This window comes from Anas acuta, chromosome 6 (genome assembly GCF_963932015.1).
Source record: "Anas acuta chromosome 6, bAnaAcu1.1, whole genome shotgun sequence".
NCBI lineage: Eukaryota > Metazoa > Chordata > Aves > Anseriformes > Anatidae > Anas > Anas acuta.
The window spans coordinates 8,678,501-8,704,763 of NC_088984.1; the positions used below are offsets into that span (position 1 = coordinate 8,678,501).

The 26,263-nt window shown below is 39.4% G+C and overlaps 1 long non-coding RNA gene across 10 annotated transcripts in view; it reads left to right on the forward strand.

Moving 5' to 3' along the window:
- Positions 1-1,931: 1,931 nt before the first annotated feature.
- Positions 1,932-26,263, forward strand: part of LOC137858904 (uncharacterized) — a 296,077-nt gene continuing 271,745 nt past the window's right edge. For 9 of the 10 annotated variants that reach the window (XR_011098068.1, XR_011098066.1, XR_011098064.1 and 6 more), the window contains exon 1: positions 1,932-2,099. This is a non-coding gene — a long non-coding RNA (uncharacterized lncRNA). The remainder of the gene's footprint in view (positions 2,100-26,263) is intronic. The other variant, XR_011098072.1, reaches the window with a different exon arrangement.

Consider the following 26,263-nt stretch of genomic DNA (forward strand, 5'->3'; position numbering starts at 1 on the left):
CTAAACTTCCCCTGCCTCAGCTTAACTCCGTTCCCGCGGGTCCTGTCGCTAGTGTTAATGGAGAAAAGGTCTCCTGCCTCTCGACACCCCCTTACGAGGAAGTTGTAGACTGCGATGAGGTCTCCCCTCAGCCTCCTCTTCTCCAGGCTGAACAGGCCCAGTGCCCTCAGCCGTTCCTCGTACGTCTTCCCCTCCAGGCCTTTCACCATCTTCGTAGCCCTCCTCTGGACACTCTCCAACAGTTTCATGTCCTTTTTATACTGTGGTGCCCAGAACTGCACACAGTACTCGAGGTGAGGTTGCACCAGCGCAGAGTAGAGCGGGACAATCACCTCCCTCGACCTACTAGCGATGCCGTGCTTGATGCACCCCAGGACACGGTTGGCCCTCCTGGCTGCCAGGGCACACTGCCGGCTCATATTCAACTTGTTGTCTACCACGACCCCTAGATCCCTCTCTTCTAGGCTGCTCTCCAGCGTCTCATCGCCCAGTCTGTACGTGCAGCCGGGGTTTCCCCGTCCCAGGTGCAGGACCCGGCACTTGCTCTTATTGAACTTCATGCGGTTGGCGATCGCCCAGCTTGTTTTGGGAGCTTGACTTGCTCAGACTTCACAGTGTCTTCTGTCTTTGTTACAGCATTTAATGTTCTGCTTAAGGTCTCAGTTTCCAGTTCTTGGCAATTATATGGGAATTGAAGCTTCTGCTAAGCTCTTGAGATTATGGAGAAGAAACTTGCAAATAGGCATTGACTGAACTATGAAGACAAAAATAAGAATCAGAAGGCAAAGAGTAAAAAATGATATTTTTAAATTGAAATCTCATGGTTGTGAAGCTTCCAGCTTAGAGTAGCTGAACGCTTTGGGCTGACACTACTGGCACACTGCTCAGGAGAGCTGAGTAAGCAATACTTGTTCAACAAGAATAGCCACAGCAGTATCCTTAGGCATATTACAAGCTCCAAAACACACACCATGTACAGATTATTAATTCCTTCCTCCCCCCCCCCCACCCCAAGTGCATGAAATTAAATGATATCAATTCCAAGCACACAGAGGAAAACAGAGGGACTTCTGCCCTTCACCTGTTCTAAAAGTTGATTTTAAACTCCTCTTCTAAGTCCATCAGTAACTCCTTTTATCCTCCTGTGCAGCAGGCACAGAAACACTTTGTTGCATGGCAGTACTACCAAGTGCACAACCATGAGACAGAAAAATAGTGAAGTTGCTGGCTCATTGTGGTTCACACTGATCAGCAGCTCTGAGATGTTCAATTAACCAGTGTGAAATGCAGCCCCATGGGCTCGCTGTGCCCAACATATTGAATGCATATGTAGTTTGCTCTCACTCATGGGAAATGTCTGTGGCATCTTGTAATGAGTGACTGGTGCTTATACAAAGTTATTTTACATTTTATAAAGGATTTAGGCAGTCATTATTATTTTTTTTTTCTGCATGAAAAACTTCAGACCTGGGCTGTGTGTTTTATCTAGTGTCTTCCTATTCATCATAAAACAGAAGTCCTGATTATTTAGTATTTATAGGCTGAGAGTGTTTCTTTTAGAATTGACCAAGACCAACAAAATAGTTTCAAAATACTACAGAATTTTATGGAATCTGAGGTATTTACCGAGTTCAAATAAAAGTATTAAGTAACAGAGCTTATTCAAGTTGTTTATGACTACAGCATTTTCTGGGGAGATGCGTAATCTGTCAGATAACATATATGTGATGCTGTAGGAACACACAGCACTACATGTAATTTATTACATGTATAATATAGCATAGGCATGTAATAAGACTCTCAGGACCGGTCCTAGAGACATCTGGGACCTGTTTAGATTAATTGCTGAGTACTTTGGAAGAACTGCTGTCACCTGCATCTCGTGGAGGGTGAGCTGGAGCAGGTGGCCACCTGTTGAAGAAGGAGGGGTTTGGAGGAGTAGTGGTTTTATGGGGGAAGGCAAGAGCTGACCCAAACTGCTTTTTAAGATGTGTGCTTCTCCAACAGTTCCCTTTGATAGTGGGAGAGAAAAGTTGCTGGACTGCCTGCTAGAAGGTGAAGGATACATCCTTGGCTGGACATTGCAAGCTTATGCTGAGGTACCTTGTCCCTTTGTAAAATGTCCTTCTTGGCACTTGTTTGTGTTTTTGCACTTTAAAAGGGGATTAAAATAGGTTGTATATTTTTTTAGTGATTTAATTGTAAGAGCATGCAGAGCCTATCTAAGGGGAGCCAAAAGCTGTCGTGCAGGGACAAATGAGAGACAAAGCTTAGCATACTGGAACTAAGTGCTTTATCAAGACTGCCAGAACAGCCCATGATTATATATTAAGCAAATAATGTGTGAACAAAAGTACTGAGCCAAGAGGCTCAGTAATGGGGGGCTCCTAGGCTGTGCAATGGGGGTCCAGATTCTATTAAGACAAGAAGGATAGAAAAATCCCATGGTCTTTGGACTTGATCTAAGCAAATGAAATTTGGGAATATCTTTGTGGATTTCTGAGCTCTTTGTTTTTAGCTTAGAGATATAGCTGCAGTATGTGCTATGCTCTGTCTTTTTCCATTTGTCTCTTCATTTGGGCCCTGTTATACAGACAAGATGTCCAAGGTGTAGGTTCTGCATCAAAGGATCAAAAGCAAGGAAATGGGTGGAATAAGGGAGTTAAATTTGTGTAGGGGACCTAACACTTAAATTCTTCTCTGGATTTGTGTGTTAGTAGCTTACTGACATAGTAAGTCCTATGTGCAAAATGGCTTTTTTGTGCATGTGGTTCTTGCTTCTTGCGTTATCTTAATACATTTCTCTTTTTGGGTGTTGTAAGGAAAAGTAGTTGAGAAACTGATATTTCTGCTGTTATATTGCTACTTCTTAGCACACTTTAGTAAGTAAAAATAGCCACTTCCATCTAAAGGTGGTATGCTAAAAAGTTGAGGGGGAACAATGCAATTTCATTGTAACTACTTTATAGAAGCTGAAGAAGATGCAATGTATAATCTTGCCACCACGTTTTGTCAAAAATGGACCTTGAACTATCATTTTGAAGGCTTTTCTTTTATCTGTTCATACATTACATCTGCTTGTTATTAAACTTGACTTTTTTTTCAGAAATATTACATACAGGCAAGAGGAAAGAAACAGAAATAAATCAAAAAATCGTTCAATAGCAAAACTAATAAAAAGCTCTTCTTGGACCAAATAAGAGAGATTACACATTTTAAATCACCTACTGTTTTCTGTCCTCCCCCAGGATTTCTTCTTTTGATAGAAACTATAAATAATTGAGGCAAGAATTCTGTATTTTTAAACCGTTATTTTAGCTTTGCTGTAACTTAAAGACTTCTGTTGAGTTTTACTAGATCTTCCAAGACTTTATTGCAGTAGAAATTACTAATGATGAAAGCTTTCCCCTGCCCCTAAAATTGCATCTAACCTTTCCTTGCCAGAAAGAAAGGCTTACTGTTGCCAAAAATGTACCCTTCACCTTGCAGCACACTAAAACAACCACTGAATTTATAAAAATCACTATACTTTTTTTATATTAAAATTCCCTCTAAGGTGTCAGAAAGAAGACCCTAGCAATTACAGGCCTGTCAGTCTCACATCAGTGCCTGGTAAAATCATGGAGAAGATGGTTCTCGAACTTATTGAGGCGCACCTGGGGGACAAAGCAATCATTGGTCCCAGCCAGCATGGGTTTGTGAAGGGTAGGTCCTGCCTAACTAACCTGATTTCCTTTTATGATAAGATCACCCGTATGGTGGACCAAGGGAAACCAGCTGATGTGATTTTTTTGGACTTCAGCAAGGCTTTTGACATGGTTTCCCATAGGATCCTACTGGACAAAATGTCCAGCATACAGCTAAATACAAACATCACACGATGGGTGAGCAATTGGCTAACGGGCAGGGCCCAAAAGGTTATGGTGAATGGGGCTGCGTCAGGCTGGCGGGTGGTCACCAGTGGGGTCCCTCAAGGCTCCATTTTAGGGCCAGTACTTTTCAATATTTTTATAAACGATCTGGATGTAGGAATAGAAGGTTTTTTGAGCAAGTTTGCTGATGACACCAAACTTGGAGGAGTTGTGGACTCAGATGAGGGTGGAAAGGCCTTGCAGAGGGATCTGGATAGGTTGGAGAGCTGGGCGATCGCCAACCGCATGAAGTTCAATAAGAGCAAGTGCCGGGTCCTGCACCTGGGACGGGGAAACCCTGGCTGCACGTACAAACTGGGCGATGAGACGCTGGAGAGCAGCCTAGAAGAGAGGGATCTGGGGGTCGTGGTAGACAACAAGTTGAATATGAGCCAGCAGTGTGCCCTGGCAGCCAGGAGGGCCAACCGTGTCCTGGGGTGCATCAAGCACGGCATCGCTAGTAGGTCGAGGGAGGTGATTGTCCCGCTCTACTCTGCGCTGGTGCGGCCTCACCTCGAGTACTGTGTGCAGTTCTGGGCACCACAGTATAAAAAGGACATGAAACTGTTGGAGAGTGTCCAGAGGAGGGCTACGAAGATGGTGAAAGGCCTGGAGGGGAAGACGTACGAGGAACGGCTGAGGGCACTGGGCCTGTTCAGCCTGGAGAAGAGGAGGCTGAGGGGAGACCTCATCGCAGTCTACAACTTCCTCGTAAGGGGGGGTCGAGAGGCAGGAGACCTTTTCTCCATTAACACCAGCGACAGGACCCGCGGGAACGGGGTTAAGCTGAGGCAGGGGAAGTTTAGGCTTGACATCAGGAGGGGGTTCTTCACAGAGAGAGTGGTTGCACACTGGAACAGGCTCCCTAGGGAAGTGGTCACTGCACCGAGCCTGACTGAATTTAAGAAGAGATTGGACTGTGCACTTAGTCACATGGTCTGAACTTTTGGGTAGACCTGTGCGGTGTCAAGAGTTGGACTTGATGATCCTTAAGGGTCCCTTCCAACTCAGGATATTCTATGATTCTATGTGTTTTCACTTGAACCATCATCCAACCCTGAATAAATAAGAAGTAACGTTGGATTTAATATCTGCAATATCATTGCTAAGGAGTGAGGGAACAACTATGCCCCAGGCTGTCTGAGAGAACAGGCTCTAGCTAAAGTAATGGCAAAGGACTTAAGGTTGAGCTCTCTGCACAGCTGCTGTGTTCATCCTGGGCACCTGTGTGCTGAGGGCCTTGTAAGACTTTTTTGGGACTCTTAGAAACTCTCTTGTTATAAGTGCTTTGTTGCATCTCTTTGGAGAGATGCAAACAAAAAGGAGAAAGGTTATGGAGTGCTGTCATGGCAGAGGTAGGCTGGCATTTATAACCCTGCAGACCTGAGCTGCTGTGCCTGTGCAGCTGGTGGTGTAAGCATTAGCTGTTGGTGAGTAAATGCCATAAATTAAATTGATTTGTGTGTGCAAATGTATTTAAATCATATCTGTGTTATTACTGTACGCTGTAGGCACAGGAGCTAATTTGTGCTAAATATTAAGGTGTCAATGAAGAACTAACAATTCAAATTTGGACTTCTATGAATCTCCCTTGCAATTCCCCCACTGACTTGACTAAGTACCAATTACAGCAATTCAGCAGAACACTTGTTAGATGTGATAAAACTGCATTGCTCACACCTGTCTTCCAGAACACTACTTATGGACCTTGGCTTACTAACCTCATTTTGAGGTTTGTGAGCCCTGGAAATTGTTTTTTCTTCTAGAACTAAGGTGTTTTCTGGCTTTGGGGTTTTGGAGAAAAGGACAGAAGCAGGGAGGGCTGTAATATGTAAACAATCAACCTGAAGTACTGCAGGGAATGTATGTAGCTAGACGTCCCAGGGCTTGTTATTTGGATCCTTGTGTGTGCGCTTAAGAGTTGTAGAGTGCTATAGGGTACAAAATGAATAAAATATTTTACATAGATTTTTATTACTTACTGCAATTGGTTATGCGAGGGACAAGCCTGGCACTGACCAGAGCCTACTGCATACAGCTTTTCCCTTGATACTGCTCCCCCTTTTAAGCAGGGAATGTTTCTATGTTCCTTTTTTTAAAGTGTCAGGAGATTAATTGAGCACAGGAGGACTAACTGTTGTCAGGTGTGGTTTATGGGAGATGCTCAGTTCTTCCAACTGAAGTTGAACAAAGTTTTAATAGTGTGCAGGATCCAAATTATTTACTGCCCTTGGAAGCTTAGATAAAAATGGACAGATCAATTTAATACAAAATACTATCATTAAGGATTATCTTTACTTCTGTAGACACACTTAAGAGCTCTGAACTTAGTCATGCTGAGCAAATTAATTTGGGCAGAAAAAGGGTCTAATATTTCAGTCTGGGAATGCTGTTACTGTACTTGGATACCTAGTGAATTTTTATTTTCTTTGCATTAAATTTTTCTCTTACTCCTCTGTCATCTCCTCTCAGTGCGCTTTGTTAAAGGCTATGCTTAGGTGTGTATAGCTGTTGTGTAGAGTCTAGGTACATTCGGTTTGTTACTATTAGTAAACAAAAATGTTGTTAGATGTGTTTCTTTATTTCTTTTTCTCTAGAATGTAGAGAAACCCCTTATTAATGCTGCTTTTCCTGAGGGTTTGTCAACACTACAGTAACAAGCCCTGCCCTCAGGCTTCTTCCTTCAGCTCAAGCTGTGATTTGCTGTTCTTTGCAGCTTAAATGCAGTGGATTTCTGTTGAAATTTGACTTACTCATTTTTATATTTCAGGGTGCCTGCAGGTAGATCACTACATGTTTAGGTACCCAAATTGAACATCTAGCTGAGGGGAGCAGGCTGTGCTCAGTCAGATGCCACCCCTGGATTTAGAGGTTCAATCCTTCAGACTGTTTTTAAAGATAAATGCAGTTTTTAAATCTCATATTTAACATTTCAAACAATATGGTTGAAGTGCTTCAGCTTTGCAAGGAGCTTATTTAAAACCTGCAGGCTCCATCTTTCTCCTCAGTCCTGGCTGAAAACCTAATTGTGAACAACTGCATTTAAAGTCATGTGTGGAGCTATGTGATTTTTTTTTTTGAGTGGTTAATCACAATCTACCCCAAACTGATGCTTGAATCTCCCACAAACTGATGCTTGCTCTCCCTGGCATGACAAATTGGGAATGGCACCTTGAGCAGGATATTGATCTTCAGGACCCACTGATTGCTCAGGTGTGCTTTGGCTTCAGATTGCTACAATTCATATTTTTTACCATTCAGTGATGTTTAAAAAATAAAGGAAAGAAAATAGATCTTGCAGAGGATTTTTATTAACAAATCAGTCTTTAGTCCTTGACAAATTGCAGATCTGGCCAGTGATCTGCTAGTGGGATTTCTGCTGTGTGTATGTAGCAACCTTTACAGCTTGTACCACTGCTTCTTCTCAGCTTGCTGATATCTACTGGTCAAAGTGTTGCTGTTGCTCAGGGAATGATTTCTTTCAGCCTTATTTGAATTTAAATTTTCTGCTTTATTAAAAACTAATTCCAGCACATTGGTTGCTGTGCACCTTTCTCTACTTTTTAAGTCTATGTTGTCACAGGGAAGTTGAGCAGATGTGACTCCTTCCAGCTGATTCCCCTTGCTCTGGTTTGTGCACCCAAAAAGCAGGATTGCTTGGACCTACCACCAGCTATTTCTGGCCTGGAGGATACAATGCATCTCACTTGATGCAGCTGATTGACTGTGCATGGAAGTATTGAGTGGTGTAGGAAATAGCAAACTATTCAACTCATTATAAGCTTTCAATGGACACATTTCCCAAACTGTTGCAACTTGTGTTTGTAAATTGCTTCTATGGATTGGAGTAAAACCCAAAAAGGAAAATCTGGTATGACTATTTTTTTTGCCCTTCAGTTCTGTAGGTTAAGTTAATACTGTACAGTTCTTTTAGACCCAATAAAGATGAATCTTGAGCTACTGTAGAGGATTACCTGAGCCATCGGATCTGAGCAAAGGAAATTATGCAATTGAGGTATTATGTGCTAAAAGTCTAGTGTATAGAATTTATTTTTAACCTGCATTAGTAAAATTGGAATTGTTTTGGATAAGTCATCACTACTTTCTTCACAAGAGGATAGAGAACACCTTCCTGACAAAATCCATTAACTGTGGGTTGACCTTCTCCAAACTACATACTTATGATGGTGCCTATGGGCACTGTCTGGCAAGGAGAACCTTGGAGACCGCTAAAACTTTCCCTTAGGAAAATGAAAGCCCAGCTCCAAACAAACAATGGCATCCATGAAAACTTCTAGTAGAAGAAGAAAAAATCTTTATCAGTTAAGGGAAGGGTAGGTAAGCCAGAGTTGCTGTGGTCTCCTATTTTTTTAATGAAATCTATAGCGGTTCTTCAACAGACAAGTTGTGTTGGAGAACCTAAGTCTGTACCCTGTTAGTGAAATTAAACAAATCTCCAGGAGTCTAAAGTCATAAACTTGGGAACTTCCGTCATGATGAATGCCTTTATCCATTGCATCTTAACTCAGCACCAGTGAAACTGTTCATGGCTTGAACAGTTATTCAGTATAAGGAACTAAAACCTGTATGAGTGCTGAAATTGATATACAAGAGAGGTTAAACCTTGAATGAATGGCTGCTTCTATTGCAGCTCTTTTAGGATGAATTCTTCACCCAAGGACTAGAAATATATTTAAAAGCTGAAAAATCAGTTTTTCCTCTTCTGTGTTGTGCCCAGGCTTGGTGCAGTACGAAGAACCCTTTTGTGCCTAGGCTTGGGGCAGAAATCTTGCATCACTCCTGTGTTTGGCAGGTGGTGCTACATGCCGTTGTATCAATCCAGCTTTTCAGGGACTTCACAGTTTAGAGCAGATGTACATTATTGTTGCTCCTGGTAGAAACTTATTTTCTGGAGGTGTTTTGAAAGTCTGCAATGCTCTGCTTAATAGAAGGTCTGTCTGATGTGCAAGCAGACAGATTATACAGTGTGCCAATAAAAAAAAAATTGGTTGATTTTGCAAAAATGTCTTTGCTTTATCTGCCATATCCAGTATTGAGAAACACGCAATGTCTCTTGCAGGGAAATTATGAATCCAATTTGAAAGCAGTCAGAAGGCATAATTCTTATGCTGCCCAGAGGCTGATAGCTAGCTATGAGACTGCTCTGTGCTGAAGCAGGTGTGTTTGGGTGTTCATGAGCTGGCAGCTTTTTTCCCTCATCAAAAAGAGAAGATTAAAACCAAATTTCTTTGGGTGGACTTCCTGATGGAAAAGACTTTAAGTGGAAATTCACTGGCATGGAAGTTGCCCTAGTTCCCACTAAATTGGGCAGATTTTGGGAAAATTTGGGTCAGCCCCTGAATTGACCTTGTACTTGAACTGCATGGCCTTGGTCCAGGTAAACTCTGGAATGAGCTGAATTGGCTGAAAGTGATGTTTTTTTGTCAGTAGGAATTCTTCAGAACTGCTTCAATAGAAGTTTTTCATATAATACTGGGCAATACAGAGTGCAGTTTTTCATGTTTTATGCCATTTGAGGCAGTGAGTGTGTGAGGGCAGTTGATGGGCAGCCCAGGGCTGAGTTGGTAGCCTGGGGAGTCTTTTTTTTCTGCTCCTGGTTATGCTGGGAAATGCTAGTGTAATCAAAGTTATGATTCTGGACAAACTGATAATTCAGAATGGCATAGTACAGTTACTGTTCTTGGGCAAAGGGAGTCTTGGAGTTTAATTTTGTATTTGAGTGTTTAAATAGCCCCTTCCCTACCATGTTCCAGAAGTGTAAGATTCTTCATTGGTAGGATATGCAATTTCATGTTTCCTCTGCAACATCTTTCCCAGGCTCTAGGTGCTGCCTCCTTTCCAAGGCAATCACAGTTCTTAAGTGATAAAAAGGCAAATGTTATGTAACTTATTTTGAATATTTATGACTTGCTTTCTAAGCTTATAAATCATCTGTTCCCCTGAGTTTCTCTCAGAACAGGATGTAAGAGAGTGTGGGGTATTAATTTTTTTTTCTCTACATGTCTTCTGTGATATTTTTTACTGACCAAATTAGTGTTTGGGTTAATTTACTGCCCACCCGTTGTATCCCTTGCATTACAGACTTGTGAGTTTGCTACCTTGAATCTGATCCCACCTTGTGTTGATCCGATTTTAGATGGGAAAACAAAAGAAATCATCTTTTGGAGATGTTTTATTCTGGGGTTTAGTTGTCTTCACTGGCTGTGGTTGATCTTTAAATTTGTGACATTGCTGTTTGTGGCTTGAAGCTTGAGCTCTTGAATTGCTTTGGTGGCTTTTATTTAAATGTTTTCCCCCTTCAATGTATAAAAAGAAATGTTGGGGTTTAGCAGTTAAATGACTAAATTCAAGCACTTCAGCCTCCTTATATTTGTTTACTTCTGTGTGCCTCATTGCTGGAGACTTTCATGCATGTTGTTTCTAACAAAAAAAAAAACACTAGACATGGGCATGACTTTCAGCACTTACTTAAAGCAGCAATTCTAGAAATTAATCTAGAATACCCCTCTTGAATAAGGGCATAACTTTTGGCCTTCTCCCCATGATTTCCATGAAGTATAACCAAAGTATAAATATGAAGTATAACCTTTGGTTCTTCACATTGTGTATAGAGTCTATTTTCTTCTGTTGTGAATCCTGAGACTTATTTATGTATTTTTTTTCCTAGCTGTGCCTCCACTTCAAATTCTCCTGACAATCCTGGTAAGACACTGAGTTGTGCACCAGCTTAAAGTGACAAATATCATACTTGCTTTTAGCTTGGCAGTTCGTTCGTATCAACCTGAAGTGGTGTGATAGGTGCCATGGAGGTTTTACTGGGGTCCAGAGATGCTGTCATTATTTACCTCTTCTTTTTGGACAAGTTTTGTCCATCACTGGAACAATTTAAAGCTTTTCCAGGTGGCATAACAGATTGACCCAGGCAAACCCAACAAGCCAGCAGAAAGAAGGACATTGCAGAACCAATATTGTTCCTTAACCCAGCTCTGTTGCATTTCAGACCTCTGGTACATTTCTGTTCAGTTTTTATTCTGTTGTGCACAGTGTCAAGACAGCACACAATCTCCATCAGTTATAACCTGGCCTGTCTGGCTTCATTATTAAGCGTTTTTTGTCAGTTTTCAGTGGATTTTTATTATTTTTTTCTCTTGAGGTTCAAATGCAATCTGAATTCAATACCTTAATTTACAAATAGTTATATTTAATCTTCGTTGTTGTAGTTAATCTCCTGCTTTTCTAATATGTAATATTTCTTCAGATTTGAGTATCAGAAACTTTAAATATGGCAGTGCACAAAGACGAAGTGTTTCAGGAAGCTTTATCTGGCTGAAATAACCGAGGTCTGTTAAACCAGCACATCAGAAACAATTGCAATGTCCTGATTTTTTTTCCTTTTTTATTCAATGTGACACATTCTATAAGATGTCAAGTGAACTGAAATTTCAATTACTGAAGCCTTCTCTGAGGATCTTCCAGCTGCTCCACTTTTTTCCCCACGTTTCTTGTTTATTCTTTGGAATCAAGCCTGACTGCTGTATACAAAGGATTCTGACTTTTTTTTTAAGTGTTCATACCTGCCTATTATCTGTTATTTAGGCTAAGCCTGAGATAGACTAGATGAGCATCTCCTCTGATTGCTGTGTAACAGATAAGACTTCTCACTCAGCCTTCTTCTGTGCTGAAGGCCTGAGCAGGCCTGTAAGATGGGGCTCCCCTTCCTAACAAAAGGGTGTTCTTTTCAGGTCACTCTCAGGACAGAAGAGAGGTACTGAAAAATAGGATTATGACAACAAAATTTGGAAATCGAAGCTTGCTTTACAATTTTCTTCTCAGACTTCTGTATAAGATCTTTGTTTTTTGTAGCCAGTTAAAGCAGTGGCTTTAGTGATGGCATTGCCAGGCAGGGCTGTGTTTCCATTTCAATATTTAAAGTAAAATTAATGTAAGGGTTGTAAAGATATCCTGTTTTGTATTTCTTTCACCACATAACATTTCCATTTCCCAAGACTCCTGCAAAGGCTCAATTACTCTGACCCTGATTACTTATTCCCTCTTCCTGGTCCCTCATTGGCCTCATTAAGACTGCATATATTTACTACGTATTTTTATACTTTTTTTTCATTATGTATGTGTAGAGGTACCATCCTTTGTAATGCAGCAAGCATGGAAATCTATCATGCATTTTCTTACATAGTACCTTACTAGTTTTCCCCACAGGTTTATAAGCAAACTGAACCAACCAGGGTCAAATCAGTCTCTTTAAGAGCTGCGACTTTCCCAGGATCCTATCACAGCTACACCAGTGTTGACTTTTGACATGTGTTTTTGTTTTTCTTCTCATGCCATTTGTGCAACAGTCTTGATGTTTTTCTCAATGCAGAAGTACAAACCTGCCCTCCTTTTTGAGCATCCCTCTTCAGTTCCAACTGATACATTCAGTTCCATCTGTCCTCTCCTCCCTAAGTAAACCCACAAGCATACTTTAAATCATCTGTTTGCCCTTCCTCTAGAAACAATCTTCTGCTACTGATAGTGGGGACTGATCCTGCAAACTGCTGACACTTTCTTTTTTGTGGTGATCATTTGTGTGATACCACTGAAGACTTGTTCATGGCACTGAGAACTTCAAGTGTCTCAATTATCACATTTTATGTGCAATATTCATCAACATGAGAATTGAAACCCTCAGATGGTGGGTAACCTGGAGGTATACTTCAAAAAAAAGTTCAGAGTGCAGTTATGGTAGAGTACATTTTTAATAATATCTATTTTGCTGTAGGTGATCTGCTGTTATGTAGGTAGTTGCATTTCCTAATATCAAAATAATGCATTAATTGTATACTACCTCTTTTTCCTCCCCAATGATAAAAGCTCATCCGTGTCATCAGATCCCTACTGATTTTTCTCATGATCTCAGATTAGTACCTAAGTGATTACTTATAGACGGCTATTTCTGGCTAGCTTTCTTAATGCATAGTTTTATGTCCTGCATGAATATCTGCAAAAATATTTTCTTCTTCAAATTAAGTTATTGATCTAATTCTGGGTTCTTGGAGACAATTTCTATGACTTTCTGATGGCTTCTGTACCTGATGTCTTCTCTGGCGCTAACCCAATCCCAGTGTAATATTTGCTGGAATGCAACAATTCCAGCTTGCATTACCTCAGAAACTAACCCATAGCAGGGTCTTATCTTCATGTTTCTGGGGGTGTTTCCAGTTTGTCAGTCTCTATAGAATTCATCTGAGAACTTGCCCTTGAAAGTATTGAAAAATTAGAAGTGTTCTGTTTAGCATTGTTTGTAGTGAACTGATATTTTAAATGAATGATGATACATTGTAGAGATTAGTGATGGCACAGGAGTGTTCTGGGGAAATAATGAGCTGTCTACATGGTCAGGGAGAAATTTAGCTTCATCCTGTCATCTCAGATGTACAGGAGAGAAAAGGGAAATAATTTACAACAGGGCTGTGTACCTCTTAACACTGTAATATATTAAACTTGTGATGCTGTGACACTAATCACCAAAATTTCTAGGGCTGTGTCATAAATTAGATTGTACTGCATCTGATTGGGCTCTTTGTGCATTATTCACATCAAAAGGCAATTACATTTTGTGTGGACTTAATCCTACTAGTTTAATGGGGCATGTAAAATATGCCTTGTAATTTGTCCTTTATTAATACTGTATATATGAATTTTCTGCAAATGGGAGGCCACTAGTTGTTTTGATTCTTAGATATTGGGGTTGCCTTTCCTGATATAACCTTTGCTTAAATTATTTAGATGTACATGCAGATGCATATATTTTCAAGGGCTGCATCACACAGTGTGTGACTTGCTGGAGTTACCCTAACAGTCAGTGTAACTGTCTAAATAAACTTGTCAAGCCAGGGCTCAGAGTTTCTTGTACAAAGCACAAGTAAACATTGAAGTAACTGCACTTTCACAGTACATCTTTTTTTCACTATTTTTCTTCCCTTGTATATGGTACCTTGGCACCAAAAAAAAGTAAGTTTGGCCTAGTGAAAATTTCTGGCAGATCAAAAGTTAAAAACTATTAATGATGATCTCATACAGAAGAAACGAATGACCTTGGACAACAGAGCAGTAGGAATGGGAGCAAATTCAGCAATATCAAATGGAAAGCAAAGTGTACTGAAGACTGGAGAAAGGCTTACTACTTTAAGTTAGGATCTCTAATGCAAACAACTCTTGACATCAATGGATGGTGATAAACTGGATGATTAATTAGGACAGGTGTTTCTGTGCAAGTTGCAGAGGTGCTGGTGCCTGAGGACTGGTGATGCTGCCACAAAAACTTACACAGCACATGTTTTTGAGCACCCAGTGTTTCCCATGTATCCAAGTCAGGTTCTCAGGTGTTACATTTACACTTGGAGCAGACTAATTTTTTTTATGCCTCACTGTACACTTTCACTGCTGCCTGTAGAACAGAAAACTGGTAAGAAAAAACTGAGGACAAAAATGGCATGTTGAAGATAAGGTCTCAGGGTTGGCAATGATTTCAGGGATGGACACGAGAAGTCTTATATTTGTACTTCTGTTGATCACTTTTTCTCATATACTGATTGAAAAGTGTTAAGCCTTCTACTACAAAACTTTTGTCTACACTATAACAAAATGCACTTAAATATTATGTAGAATACTTATTTCCCAATGAATAAATGAGCAACTTTTTCCTTTAGAAAGTGGATAAAAAAAATAATTTCCCAACTTTCAAGTTCTTATATTTAGCAAAAGTTTTCTTAAAAGGAAAGCCTAAAATCTTCATTTCCTGGTAATTTTTAATTTTTTTTTTACTTTTTATTTTTACTTAGTTTTAAAGCATTTTAACTATGGCTATTTTAAACAAAAATAAACAAAAAACCAAACGACTCTGTTTTACTGATTTCAGTTTACCAGTACTATGAGTTTAACCTGAACTTTTTTGTGTCTGTATGTCACATCCTCTAATAAAATTGACCTTGATGCTAACTGAATGTTGCTCATAATTTTGTTCTGGTCCAGCCAGAAGCGCCCCACGTTGTACTAATTCTGTGCAGAGATAGTAGTAGTGAGTGAGTAGTTATGTTATGTCAGATATAATTGGTAAAAAAGGAAACAAATATTTGAATGCATGCTGAAAATGAAGATAATGCTGATTTGCTCATTACTGTCTGCAGGACTGATGCATGAAAACAGTTATTTCTTCAGTAGTTTCTTAGATGCTTCATTGCAAACATTCGCAGGAACCTTATTTTTAGCATGTATCAGCTATGTATCCTATAGTATAATCCACTTGTATAATCCATCCATAATAAATGGGAGACGATAGTTTTATGTGACACTATATCTTGAGAAACACATCCAACCAATGTATTTCTCATTTCTATGCAGTTCCACATCCAGAGTATGAGTTAATTTTTTTTCTTAATTTTTAAAATACTGGGCAGGATTTTGATCAAGAGCCTGAGGGTTGATGGGGAGGGAGGGATGGTTTGGGGCAGTTTAAGAATGGATATTAGAAACAACAGAAGTGAACTGGGAATTCCAGACCTTGTCTTAGTCTAGCCACCCTAACTTCAACTAAAAAACTGCATGTGCTTAGACCATGAGTGATGTTTTTGGCTATTAATTTCTACAGACAAGACAGTGACCATAACAGCATCAGATGGCAAGCTTAACCAAGAGGAATTACATGGGTAGAAATGAGAAGACCTCGTGGTTTTTAGCAGTGATAAAAGCATCATCCCTCCACTTGACAACTTCAATTGTGCTCCACAGGAGTCAAAACTAAGAGAATGCTGGAATAATTATTTTTATTTAATCTATAATCTATGGAGTTGCTAAGGGGGTGGTGGTGGGGTATCAGCTGGGATGTCAACGAAGGAGTTTTTAAATAAAAATTGGCAAATCGAAAGTCTAGTGGTAACATCATGAGGTATGAGTGGACAACAGGTGAACACAGGTTATAACTACAAATTGTCTATTAACAACAGACTCCTGGAATAGATGAAGACTGATAGCAAGAAGCAGAACATCAGAAGATACTGTATAACTATTTGTGGCTTAGAGCAGGGTAAATGTGATCTATATACACAATGAGAAAAGACAAAATGACTGCCTTTTGTTAATGGCCTCTTAGCACAATTCTTGTTCTAGTTAACCCCACCCTGGGAAGGAAGGGGGATGGAAAAGGGCAAAAAGTTTCAGAAGTGTAGAAAATTACAATCTTGAGATATCGAGTAATGTGCTTAGCTAACTAATGTTAAGGTGGTAGTTGTACTTTAAAAAAAGCAAAGGAATTTGGGTCAGGAACAACTGGAGACTTCTGACTCATCTGCTTCTGATGTCCATGTTAAGAGTTAACAGAAGGACTTGAGCTACAATGTGTTCAGTGCCTACCCTCTGAATTCTATATTTTCTCTAATGGGCCTTAATTGGGACTTGTTGGTTAATGAAGTGGCTGGAGACATTTGGTTATCTTACATCCATAGCTGAGCTGACCAGGCAGTTTCACTGATGCCAGCATAGCTGAGCTGGGCTTCAAGCTCAGTTCAATAAATGCTAAAATCAGGTTGAATTCTACTTTGACAAAATCAATGGCAGAAATCGTTTGGCTATGGTCTTCACTACACTTAGGCCACTTTATGCTCCTCTGGCATCGTAAAGGAGGAATGAATTAAGCTGACTCATTTTAAAGCCTATTTATTCTGCCAGGATGATAGTGTGGGTTTAGGGTAAATGAAATTTCAGACTAATTGGCTTTAGTGTAAATGAGCATCAGTGCCATTGGCTTGTTTGGAGTGAGTCAATAATGAGAGATGTATGTGAGTGAATCCCCTAGTCTGTTTTAGCCACTCTGTAGCTGGAGTGGGATCCTCTATGGAGATGAGTGGTCATTTGCAGTGCTTTGTGTGGGCAAGGGAGCAACAGGGATGAGACTTCCAGAAGAATGTAATCCAGTAGGTATGTGATCAAGTAGTGATAGGGTGAATGTCTTCTTAGCTCCAATTGTGCTTTGTTGTAGTGCCTGAGGTGCAAAGAAATACCATCCCATGGCAAAGAGTGGAAGGGAAAGAAACTATAATAAAAACCTACATATTTCAGCATTTACCAGTTTGCACACTAATGTCTTGCCAAAGTGATTCTGATTGTACTTTGGACTAATGGGAAATGAAGTTCTTTGCAGGCTTGTGGAGTGTGGCATTTTTTTCTTTCTTTTTGCAAAATAACATCACCAAAGCCCCACAGAAGTTTCTAATTACAAGACTTTTTTTTTCCTTCTGTAGTCTGGACTACTCTCATGTACAGTTTGTGAGGTATTTCAGAAGTAAGGCACTAAACCAAATCAACCATTTTATAGCTGTATTGCAGAGTTAAATTGCATTGGATTGATGCTACATAACAACACATATTTTGTAAAAATAGCCAGAAATCTATTTCTGTTTAATGGTTACAATTAAGGGCTTTTCATGAGACAGGTGGAAGAAAAGCTCTTCAATTACCTGGAGGGCTGCAGAAATGCCATTGAACGAATCACTTAATCCTTTTAAGTACAGTCATTTTCTGATTTTTTAAACTTATTTCAGACATTTCCCACCTTGCATGACACATCCAAGAATAAAAGCGAAAGGTTGGCTGTGGCCTGCTGTGTGGTCCCTGTCAACCTGTTCCTGAGTAAATCTGTTACAGATTTATGTAGTATGCATGTAGCTGTTTATTAAATATGTGCAATGTAATCTTAGTCTCTGTGAGATGCATGTTTTTGTCATGTGATTATACTATTTGATTGTGCCCCATGTCATTTTTATTGTTTAATAAGGTATAGCCTGAATTATGATGTGTATCTAAATGGTGAGAAAGTAATAAGCAAGTAACCTGCAGGAAATCTTGAGGAAATCTCAATTTCCTTGCTTTTCTTCCATGGGTGTTCACAGTTCAATTCTTAAGTCGGCAGGCAGCTACAATGCTAGAAACGAGGAGCTGGAGGAAAGGGATACCTTAACTTTTCAGCACTTCTATAGGTTTTGCCAAGACAAGAGTTTTCATTACGTGTAATATCTCTTTCCTTCTCCCTCTTCACGTCTGACTGTTTAACTGCTGCTGTTGGGAATTAAAATTGTCTGAAGTTGGTATGATCTTGGGAACTGATACCAGATATGGTTAATAAGGCTGGTTGGAAATTAGGATCATTTTATTGAAATGTTTGCTTTAGTTTTGCAGTGTTTTTAAACAGTATTTTGCTCCAGTATATCTTGCTATGTTTTAGATACTAGTGCTTATTAAAACTGGTTTTTAAACTCAGATTCAACTCTGACAATGAATATTTCAACATAAGTCACTCCTTGAAGAGGGTCTGTAAATTTTTTTGTTTCATTTGACTTAAAGATATGACTTAATGGGAATAAATAATCTGAAGGAGTTGTTCTTTGGCAAATGTAATACAGGCTTTTTCCCCTTGTTTATAGAGCTGCTGCTACAAACCAGAGAAACAAACAAAAAAAAAAACCAGCACATCTTTATTAACAGGAACTTCAAGTGGTGTTTTCTGTGCTTTCTAAGCTATGGGGTAGTCAGCAATTCTAGAGAAGATATTAAAAATTAACTTCACTCTAACTGCAAAAGCATAATTGATAATTCTAGAGAGGTATATAGGATCCATCCCTAACAAGAGAAGAACTGTGTTTTAGTCACTTGAGTAAAATTCAGTAATGAGAATTTCCCTGATTAGTCTTCAGTTTCTGTGAGTAGGTAGTGTCTACTAGAAATTAAAGCAGGTGAGAAAAATCTTCTTCAAGCTTTCTGAGCTGAAAGCTACAGGGAGGTGCTACTTGACTTCCTTTGTAAAGGAAGCAATAAATTCATTTTACTCATAGACTGGTGAAACAGAGCACACAAGTGGCCATGCCTGAAAATTGTGTACATCTAGAAATGAGATTTATATCTAAAGCTGTTTTGCCACTTTTACTGAAGCAATAGTTCCTGCTGTAGCTATGGATTTTTTTGAACAGTAAGAAGTACATAAAAATAAACATCCTAACATGAACTGCTTGCAGAAAGAAAATAGGTTATCTCTTTTCCCTTACAAAATAGTAATCCATTTTTGTTCAACTATAGATTGTTACTGGAATGGCAAAGTTACAAAATGCTGTTCATTGGACTTGTCTGAAACATCAAAACAGAAGAAAACAAAGCTGCCTGTTGAGGTACAGTAAATGCTCAGCACTTAACTGTTTTTCATATGTTAAGACAGTTTTGTTAAACACATGAACTGCATATTAACGTATGTTCTGGGACTTTGACTTATCTGCCTATATTTCTTAAGTCAGATACTTTTGGGTTCAAGAAAATGTCTAAGTTCAACTTTATTTTTTTAGTTAAGCTAAAATGGACTTTGAAAATAAATTTTTAAAATGTGTTTATTTTGTGCTTTGTTTCATGTCCTTATATGCCAAATTTTAGATCTACGTGCATGCATTTCTGTAAGGAATGCTGTTTTATTTACTGCGTGAAATGAAGATAAATGAATTTATATTTTGTGAAAACATTGTGAAAGCAGGAAGGGTACGTATAAGCAATGTTTTTAAACAAAACGTGTCTGGAGTTCTGCTCCTTTGTGCCTCTTGTTGGCCAATACTTGCTGAACGACCCACTAATACTCGTATTGTGTTTGGAGCATGAATAGAATACCTGTTTTCTGTAGTTTAAATATCTGATTATTCTTTAGAAAATATTGGTATTAAACAAAAAGGATGACTTCACTTGTGAGTCCCAAGGAAAATTTTTTTCTATATGTAAGAGCAGCTGAGAACTCAACAGGAAGATGTCCAGCACCCTGCACACATCTACTGTGTTGTTTTGGTCACTGGGGCAGTGTCTACATATTCCCTTGGTAACCTTTTAAAAATATAGTCAGTTCAGAAAGCTCAATAAAGGGTTTAGCTGTCAACATCCATAACATGTAGAATCTACCAGCCCAGATATCTCCATTGTTGTCAAAGGAAAGAAAAAAATAAACTTATCACCTTTCTGTGTTCTGCTTGCCACTAAACACTAGCTTTTGTACAGTTGTTCATCTGCTCAAAGGTGTTGCTCTAACTGATATTAAGAAATGTATCTTTTCTCCTCAGTGCCCTACAGTCTTGCAGGGTTACATGGCATAATACTTTTTCATACATCTTCACTGCAGTTCTGGGGAATTTGGCTTTTCAGGAAATTTGGTTAGTATTGACTTAACTTCATCTACATGCACCATTGTCTAGGTTGGAAGAGACCTCAAGATCATTGAGTCCAACCTCTGACCTAACACTAACAAGTCCCCCACTAAACCATATCGCTAAGTTCAACATCTAAACGTCTTTTAAAGACCTCCAGGGATGGTGATTCCACCACTATCCTGGGCAGCCCATTCCAATGCTTCACAACCCTCTCAGTGAAGAACAAAAAGAACATATTTTCTTCCTAATATCCAACCTAAAATACCCCTGGTGCAACTTTAGCCTCTTCCCCCTCATCCTGGCACTAGGCACGTGGGAGAATAGACTGCCTCCAACTTGCTACAGCAATTAATGCACTTATGAAGAGTGATAATGTTGCCCCTGAGCCTCCTTTTCTCTAGGCTGAACAAACCCAGCTGCCTCAGCTGCTCCTTGTAGAACTTGTTCTCCAGACCCTTCACCAGCTTTGTCACCCTTCTTTGGACTATTTCAAGCACCTCGATGTCCTTTTTGTAGCGAGGGGCCCAAAACTGAACACAGTACTCAAGGTGCGGCCTCTCCAGAGCTGAGTACAGGGGGACAATCACTTCCCTAGACCTGCTGGCCACACTGCTTCTTATACAAGCCAGGATGCCATTGGCCTTCTCTGCCACCTGAGCACACTGCTGGCTCATATTCAGCTGACTATCCACCAATACTTCCAGGTCCTTCTCTGGCTGGCAGATCTCCAACCTGTCCTGTACATTATCCTCCAAAGTAAGCTTAGAAGTTCTCTGGGTGAATGACAAAGTGCATTGTTGTTTTTTGAAAGTTGGCCTCCTTGACGAAGTAAGGATGAAAGGGCTTTTTTGGGACTTGGTGTCCTGAAGATACTCAGGAGACAAGAGCTATGTGGGATAGGTATGTCGTATTTCCATCATGAGTGCTTTATGTGCAGTGACGGAGGGGGAAAGCCGGAGCACATGATAGTCAGAATATAAACAAGCTGTTTTTCCTTTTCTCTTTATATTTTTTGAATCTGGTTTGTGCCATACCAATGTGGCAGTTACTGTTCCTTTTGTGCTTTCAAATAGATCAATAGGTTTGTCAGGTCAAGACAAAGGACTTGACAGCCTAGAAAACAAATTACTTATTTTTTCTCCTATTCAAGCTTCCTCTGTCATGGAAGTTGTTAGCTGTAGAAGAATTTTTTTTCTTTGTCATCAAGCTGTTTTGGTGTCAAAATATCTAGAAAAGATAAAATACCTGTTTATCTGTATCCCATTCTGTAGCATCTTTGGATTCAGCTTGTCTTCACAGTAATATTTTGTGTTACAGGGATGATGTTATCTTCTTGTCTAACTGACTACTTCAGAAGGGATGACTGTTCATTTGGGAACAGCTATCATAATAACAGCAGTAATACTAATAAGCCCTTACTTCAACATCATAGCAGCCAGATGTGCTTTTATTGAAGCGGAGTTCTTAATCTCTATAGTGGGAAAGATATTTTCCATGTCTCCTTTATATGGAAGGCACAAGTGGAAAGAAATTACATCAGAAATCATCCATTTTGTCATGATACTGACTTTCATTTTCCATGGGGTCTTTATAAGACGTGTATTTTACAGTCTGTGTCAAAGACCAGTTTAGGTCAAGACTTACTACACACAAATGAACTATTAACAGAAAAGGGGCATTTGAGGCTTCTGCAAACATACATTGTGTGAAGAGCACTTCTGAGAAGTCCATACCCTATGAGTTTCTTGGTCTCTAGTTTCATTATTTTACCTTCTGCTCTCCTTTCAAGCAGCTCTTTCAATGGATGCTTTGGAGCTTTGAGGTGCCACAGTATGCAAGTGCTATCACCACCCCAGTCTCCTTCCCAAGCCACAAGGGTGTTGAAGTTGCAGAGTATCAAATTGGAGCATCTGTCTTCAGTGTAGTACAGTGGTCCAGTTCATTTTGTACCAGCACTAACTTTGTATTCAGCTGTTCTTCTGCATTTGCCTTGCTTGCTCTGTTTCATACAGATAAAAGCCAAAAATTTTATTTGGATTTGATTGGATTTACTTTTAGGTAAAAAGAAAAAAATAAGAAAATGAGCTACTGTCTCAGTCATATCATTTGATTTCACAGTCCCCTCTGGATTTAACTGTAGACTTGTTTCTTTTTTCTGATATTTAATGCTGTTTTGTAGAGAATGTTTTCTGTAGTGTGGTGGAAGAAAGAAAAAGTCACTCTGGTGCCTTGGTCAAAACCACTAAATGAAGAAGGTTGATGTTTGAAGAAAGCCTTAGGGGGGGAGGAGGAGGGTATTTGCTTCCCAGAACTGCAGTTTCCCTGAGATGAGGGGTGTGTGTGTATGACAAAAATTGACTTCCAAATATGCATTTGGTCCCTCTAGTTGGACTTGCCAGATACTGTCTTTAATTTGAGGACAGTTTTGAGGATGAACCTACATTATGAGACAAAACTCTGAACTTGTTTGGGCTGTGAAGTCTGTTTTTTTCCTCAATTTGATCACTGCTGAAGTGAGCAGTAGACTTCTTTTCCTTTCAGCAAAGTGGGAAGTGGTAGGCTGAGAGTACTTCTGCTTGTGAGTAATAATGTTTGTGAAACTGAATTTTGACTGGGGTATGTGTAGATTTTGGTATCTACTATTAGTAGATACCATACCATATTAATAGTAATACTAATACTATTGGGGTATGGGTAGATATTAACCGGACTATTCTTGGGATTCCGCGAGGAGAAGATGGGGAACACAAGCCTTGTAATATTGCATTAATTTTTAGGACTAATAGCAGGTACTGCCATTGCGTATGATCACTCATTATCCCAATGCTCTACACACTTTCATGTGATATGTATTGTCCCCTTCCTTCTCTAAAAGTTTGCTCCCTGTACCTAGGGTTTTTAAATTCTAGGTTTCTAGGAATGTGCTGAAGGGAACTACTATTTATGTGGAATATAAATCACCATGCCATTTATGACTTTCCTATAACTGTGCAAGTATATATTAAAAAAAAAAAATATATATCTTCTAAAAGGAGAGCTGTATTCCTTTAATTTCAGTGCAGCATTTTTTTGTCCTGGTATATCACACTTACTTCCCCTTACTCATCCTTTTATTTTATGGACCGTGAAAACTCTGAGGACCTCAGTAACTGTTTGGTAGCTGTCAAGCAACACTCTGTGGTATTTCTTATATGGTGAGGTGCAGCAGTATTATGCTTGGAAGATCAGCTTGATAAAGGGGACACCAAGTAGAAATGTTGCACAGATGTTCTGAGACTTCAATTTTTGAAATTCGTGGACCAGGAGTTTGATTATATTCTGAAATCAGTGAAGCAAAGAGTAAATATAAAGCTCTGTGACCAGAAGTCCCTGCAGCAGAGAGATGCTGCATTAAATCTTATATTTAGAGCCATAGTGGTACAGAAATTTGCTTCCAAAGCATGATCTGTAGAAGCTGCTGCTTGCTTCTGGAGGGACCATCTGTAACACCCCAATGCCTTGAGCAGGGTAGAAGTTTTGCTGCTTAGTGTCTCTGCCGTGGCTGGAGCAGGAGAGCCTTCCTTTCTCCTTCCACACATTGCGTGCACAGGGTTTCTATTACTTAAGTGTATCTTCTCTCTGTGTTTGAAACTGTTGTTTATTTAACCATGACTAATAAATAGCTTAAATCTCTGAAGAGACTATTCAAGTTCAGAGCACATACAAACCTTATCTAAGCAACCTACAGATATAGACACATCAACACCACCTGCGGTTCTATTATCCTACAATGAACTAGTTAAAAATAACTGATCTGATATGAACTAGCAGAACCACAATGTCTGATCGTGGGCTGGATATCAAGTATCTACTGCATCAGGCAAGGTTAAAAATTTGGCCTTTTTATGCTAATATCTTCATACCAAGTGCTGAAGTATGAAGGAAAAAATGTTGCTGAGAAACATTAAGTGGAGTGAGATATGTGATGCTTGAAATAATCTGTTTTAGGCTGGCAGAGTAAGCGCTACTACTTCCATGTGCTGTATTTGTCTAGTCTGCAGATCTGGTTGGTAATCCTGTTTTACTGAATGAAACTATGTCAGACTAAATTCATGCTGAAGTCTGTAAGGTTTAAAAGCATTTCTGTTGTAAGGAAAATGACACAGCTTCTTGCAGCTAGTGTTTAATCAATTTATTGGCGTTTCTCCTTCAAGCACTATCAAATTTAGTGTAGCTAGCCACAAACGTTCTGGTTTGTGTTATTTCCTTAAGTAATGTTAATTCACTTTGTAAGGGGCTTGCAAGTAAAATTCCCTTTTTAAAAATAACTAGGTAAAGTAGGTTTTGTATGCCTAGATGTATCACTGTACATAGTGGTGGCATCAGGAGTAATGCATTTGATTTTTGTTGGCATGGTAGTGGAGAGTTCTCTTAAGCTGCAACTTTTTACAGTGTTCCCACAAACCACAGGGGCAAGCAAGCGGTCAAGTGGTCCTTTGATCTTCTTGTGCATGCTCCTGTACTCACCCATCATTGCTGGTCTGTATGGATACGCTGTGTCTGGGAGGTCTTGAAGCTACTTGGAAGAATAGGGTAGGCTTTTCCCTTTGTGGCTGTGTGGTGAAAAATTTCATGGAAGCAAGAGCTGTTGGTTTCTGTGACAATAAATGAGGTAAAATTCTAATTTCACATATACTGTGGAACGTTTCAGTCCTCAAAAGGATTTTTTTAAGTATTTTCTACAGAGAATGCATTGGTAACTTTCATCACTTGAATTTAGGGTAAACACTTTCTCAGCATCAGTACTACTAATAGTAGGCAATATGGTTCTTGTACTCTGCTTTCACTCTGTCTAGAGGTTTCACACAAACTTCTCCAACCCTTTATGCCCTACTTGTTGCTTTGGGTTTAAAGACATAGTCTGACATAGTCATTAAAGGTTTTCTGCATGTGTGTTTCCTCCACACTTCCTGCCCTCAACAGTTAATCACAGTCCAATGTGTGGTTTTGGTCACTGCTTTTGAAATTTTGATAGCATATTCCTTGTTTTAAAAGGCCATTGTTTGTGGCTGAGTTGTACCAGTATTGGACTGGTGTTGGTGACCAAATCCCTTCATGAAGTTGGCACCAACTTCTCATTTGATGTGTGAGAAACTGGCTTATAACCTGTTGACTCCAGCCAAAGTGGTGTTATTTGATGAAGAGTTCTTAACAGAAAAGGGTTGTCAAATATCAGAGCAGATCAAAAATTGTCTCTGGCTTTGTTAGTAGGACCCTGTGCATCACAGCTTCAGGCTGTGGGAAATGTCTTTTCGATCATTCAGAAAGGTGTCAGCAGTGACAGCTACTTCATGGAAGCCTAGTGAGGATTGCATTGGTTTGAGCTCTGTAGCACCTAAATCTTGCTTGGTTCATCATGCAAAGAAGCTGTTGTGTGTCTTCATGGACAAGCTGTCCTTCCTCCATGTTGCTCCCAGCAGATCATAATGAAAATAGTACTGTGTATTTCCTATGGCATTACAAATATCTAAATTCACCTTACATTGGTGTTACATTAGCTTTCCTGGAAACATAATGCTAACATAAAACAACAAACACTGCAAATTAAGTACCCATTAAGGTCACATTGTCAATTCAAAATTACTGAAGAACCAAAGTCCCATGCAATTGAATTGTATTTTTTATTTTTTTTGGCTTTCATTTTGTTATTGGTGGAGAGGACTCGCAATTATTTTATTCTGTTTTTTTTTGCAAGGGAGGGACTGTGTGACACCTGTCACTACATAATTTAATTACATGAATACAAAGTGTGATAAAAGATTGGATTAAATAAAAATAAAAGTGCTAGTGCTCTTTGCTCTTTTCACCCTCTTTGAGTTATGGACTCTTCAAATTACACTTACAGTTCTAGATGTTGAGAAAGTTCTAAACTGGCATGTTAATGTTTTTGTTGTTGTGAGGAAGTTCTTTTTTTAAAAAAAACTATTTTTATATTGACTAAACAATAGCTCTGTAGCTAGTCTTAAACACTAGCTTGACTTGTGTTCAGCAAGGCAAGAGCTTGAAATATGTTGCCTATGTTAGTGCCCTAAAATGATCATTCTGTTTTTAGAAATAAGGTTGGAGCTT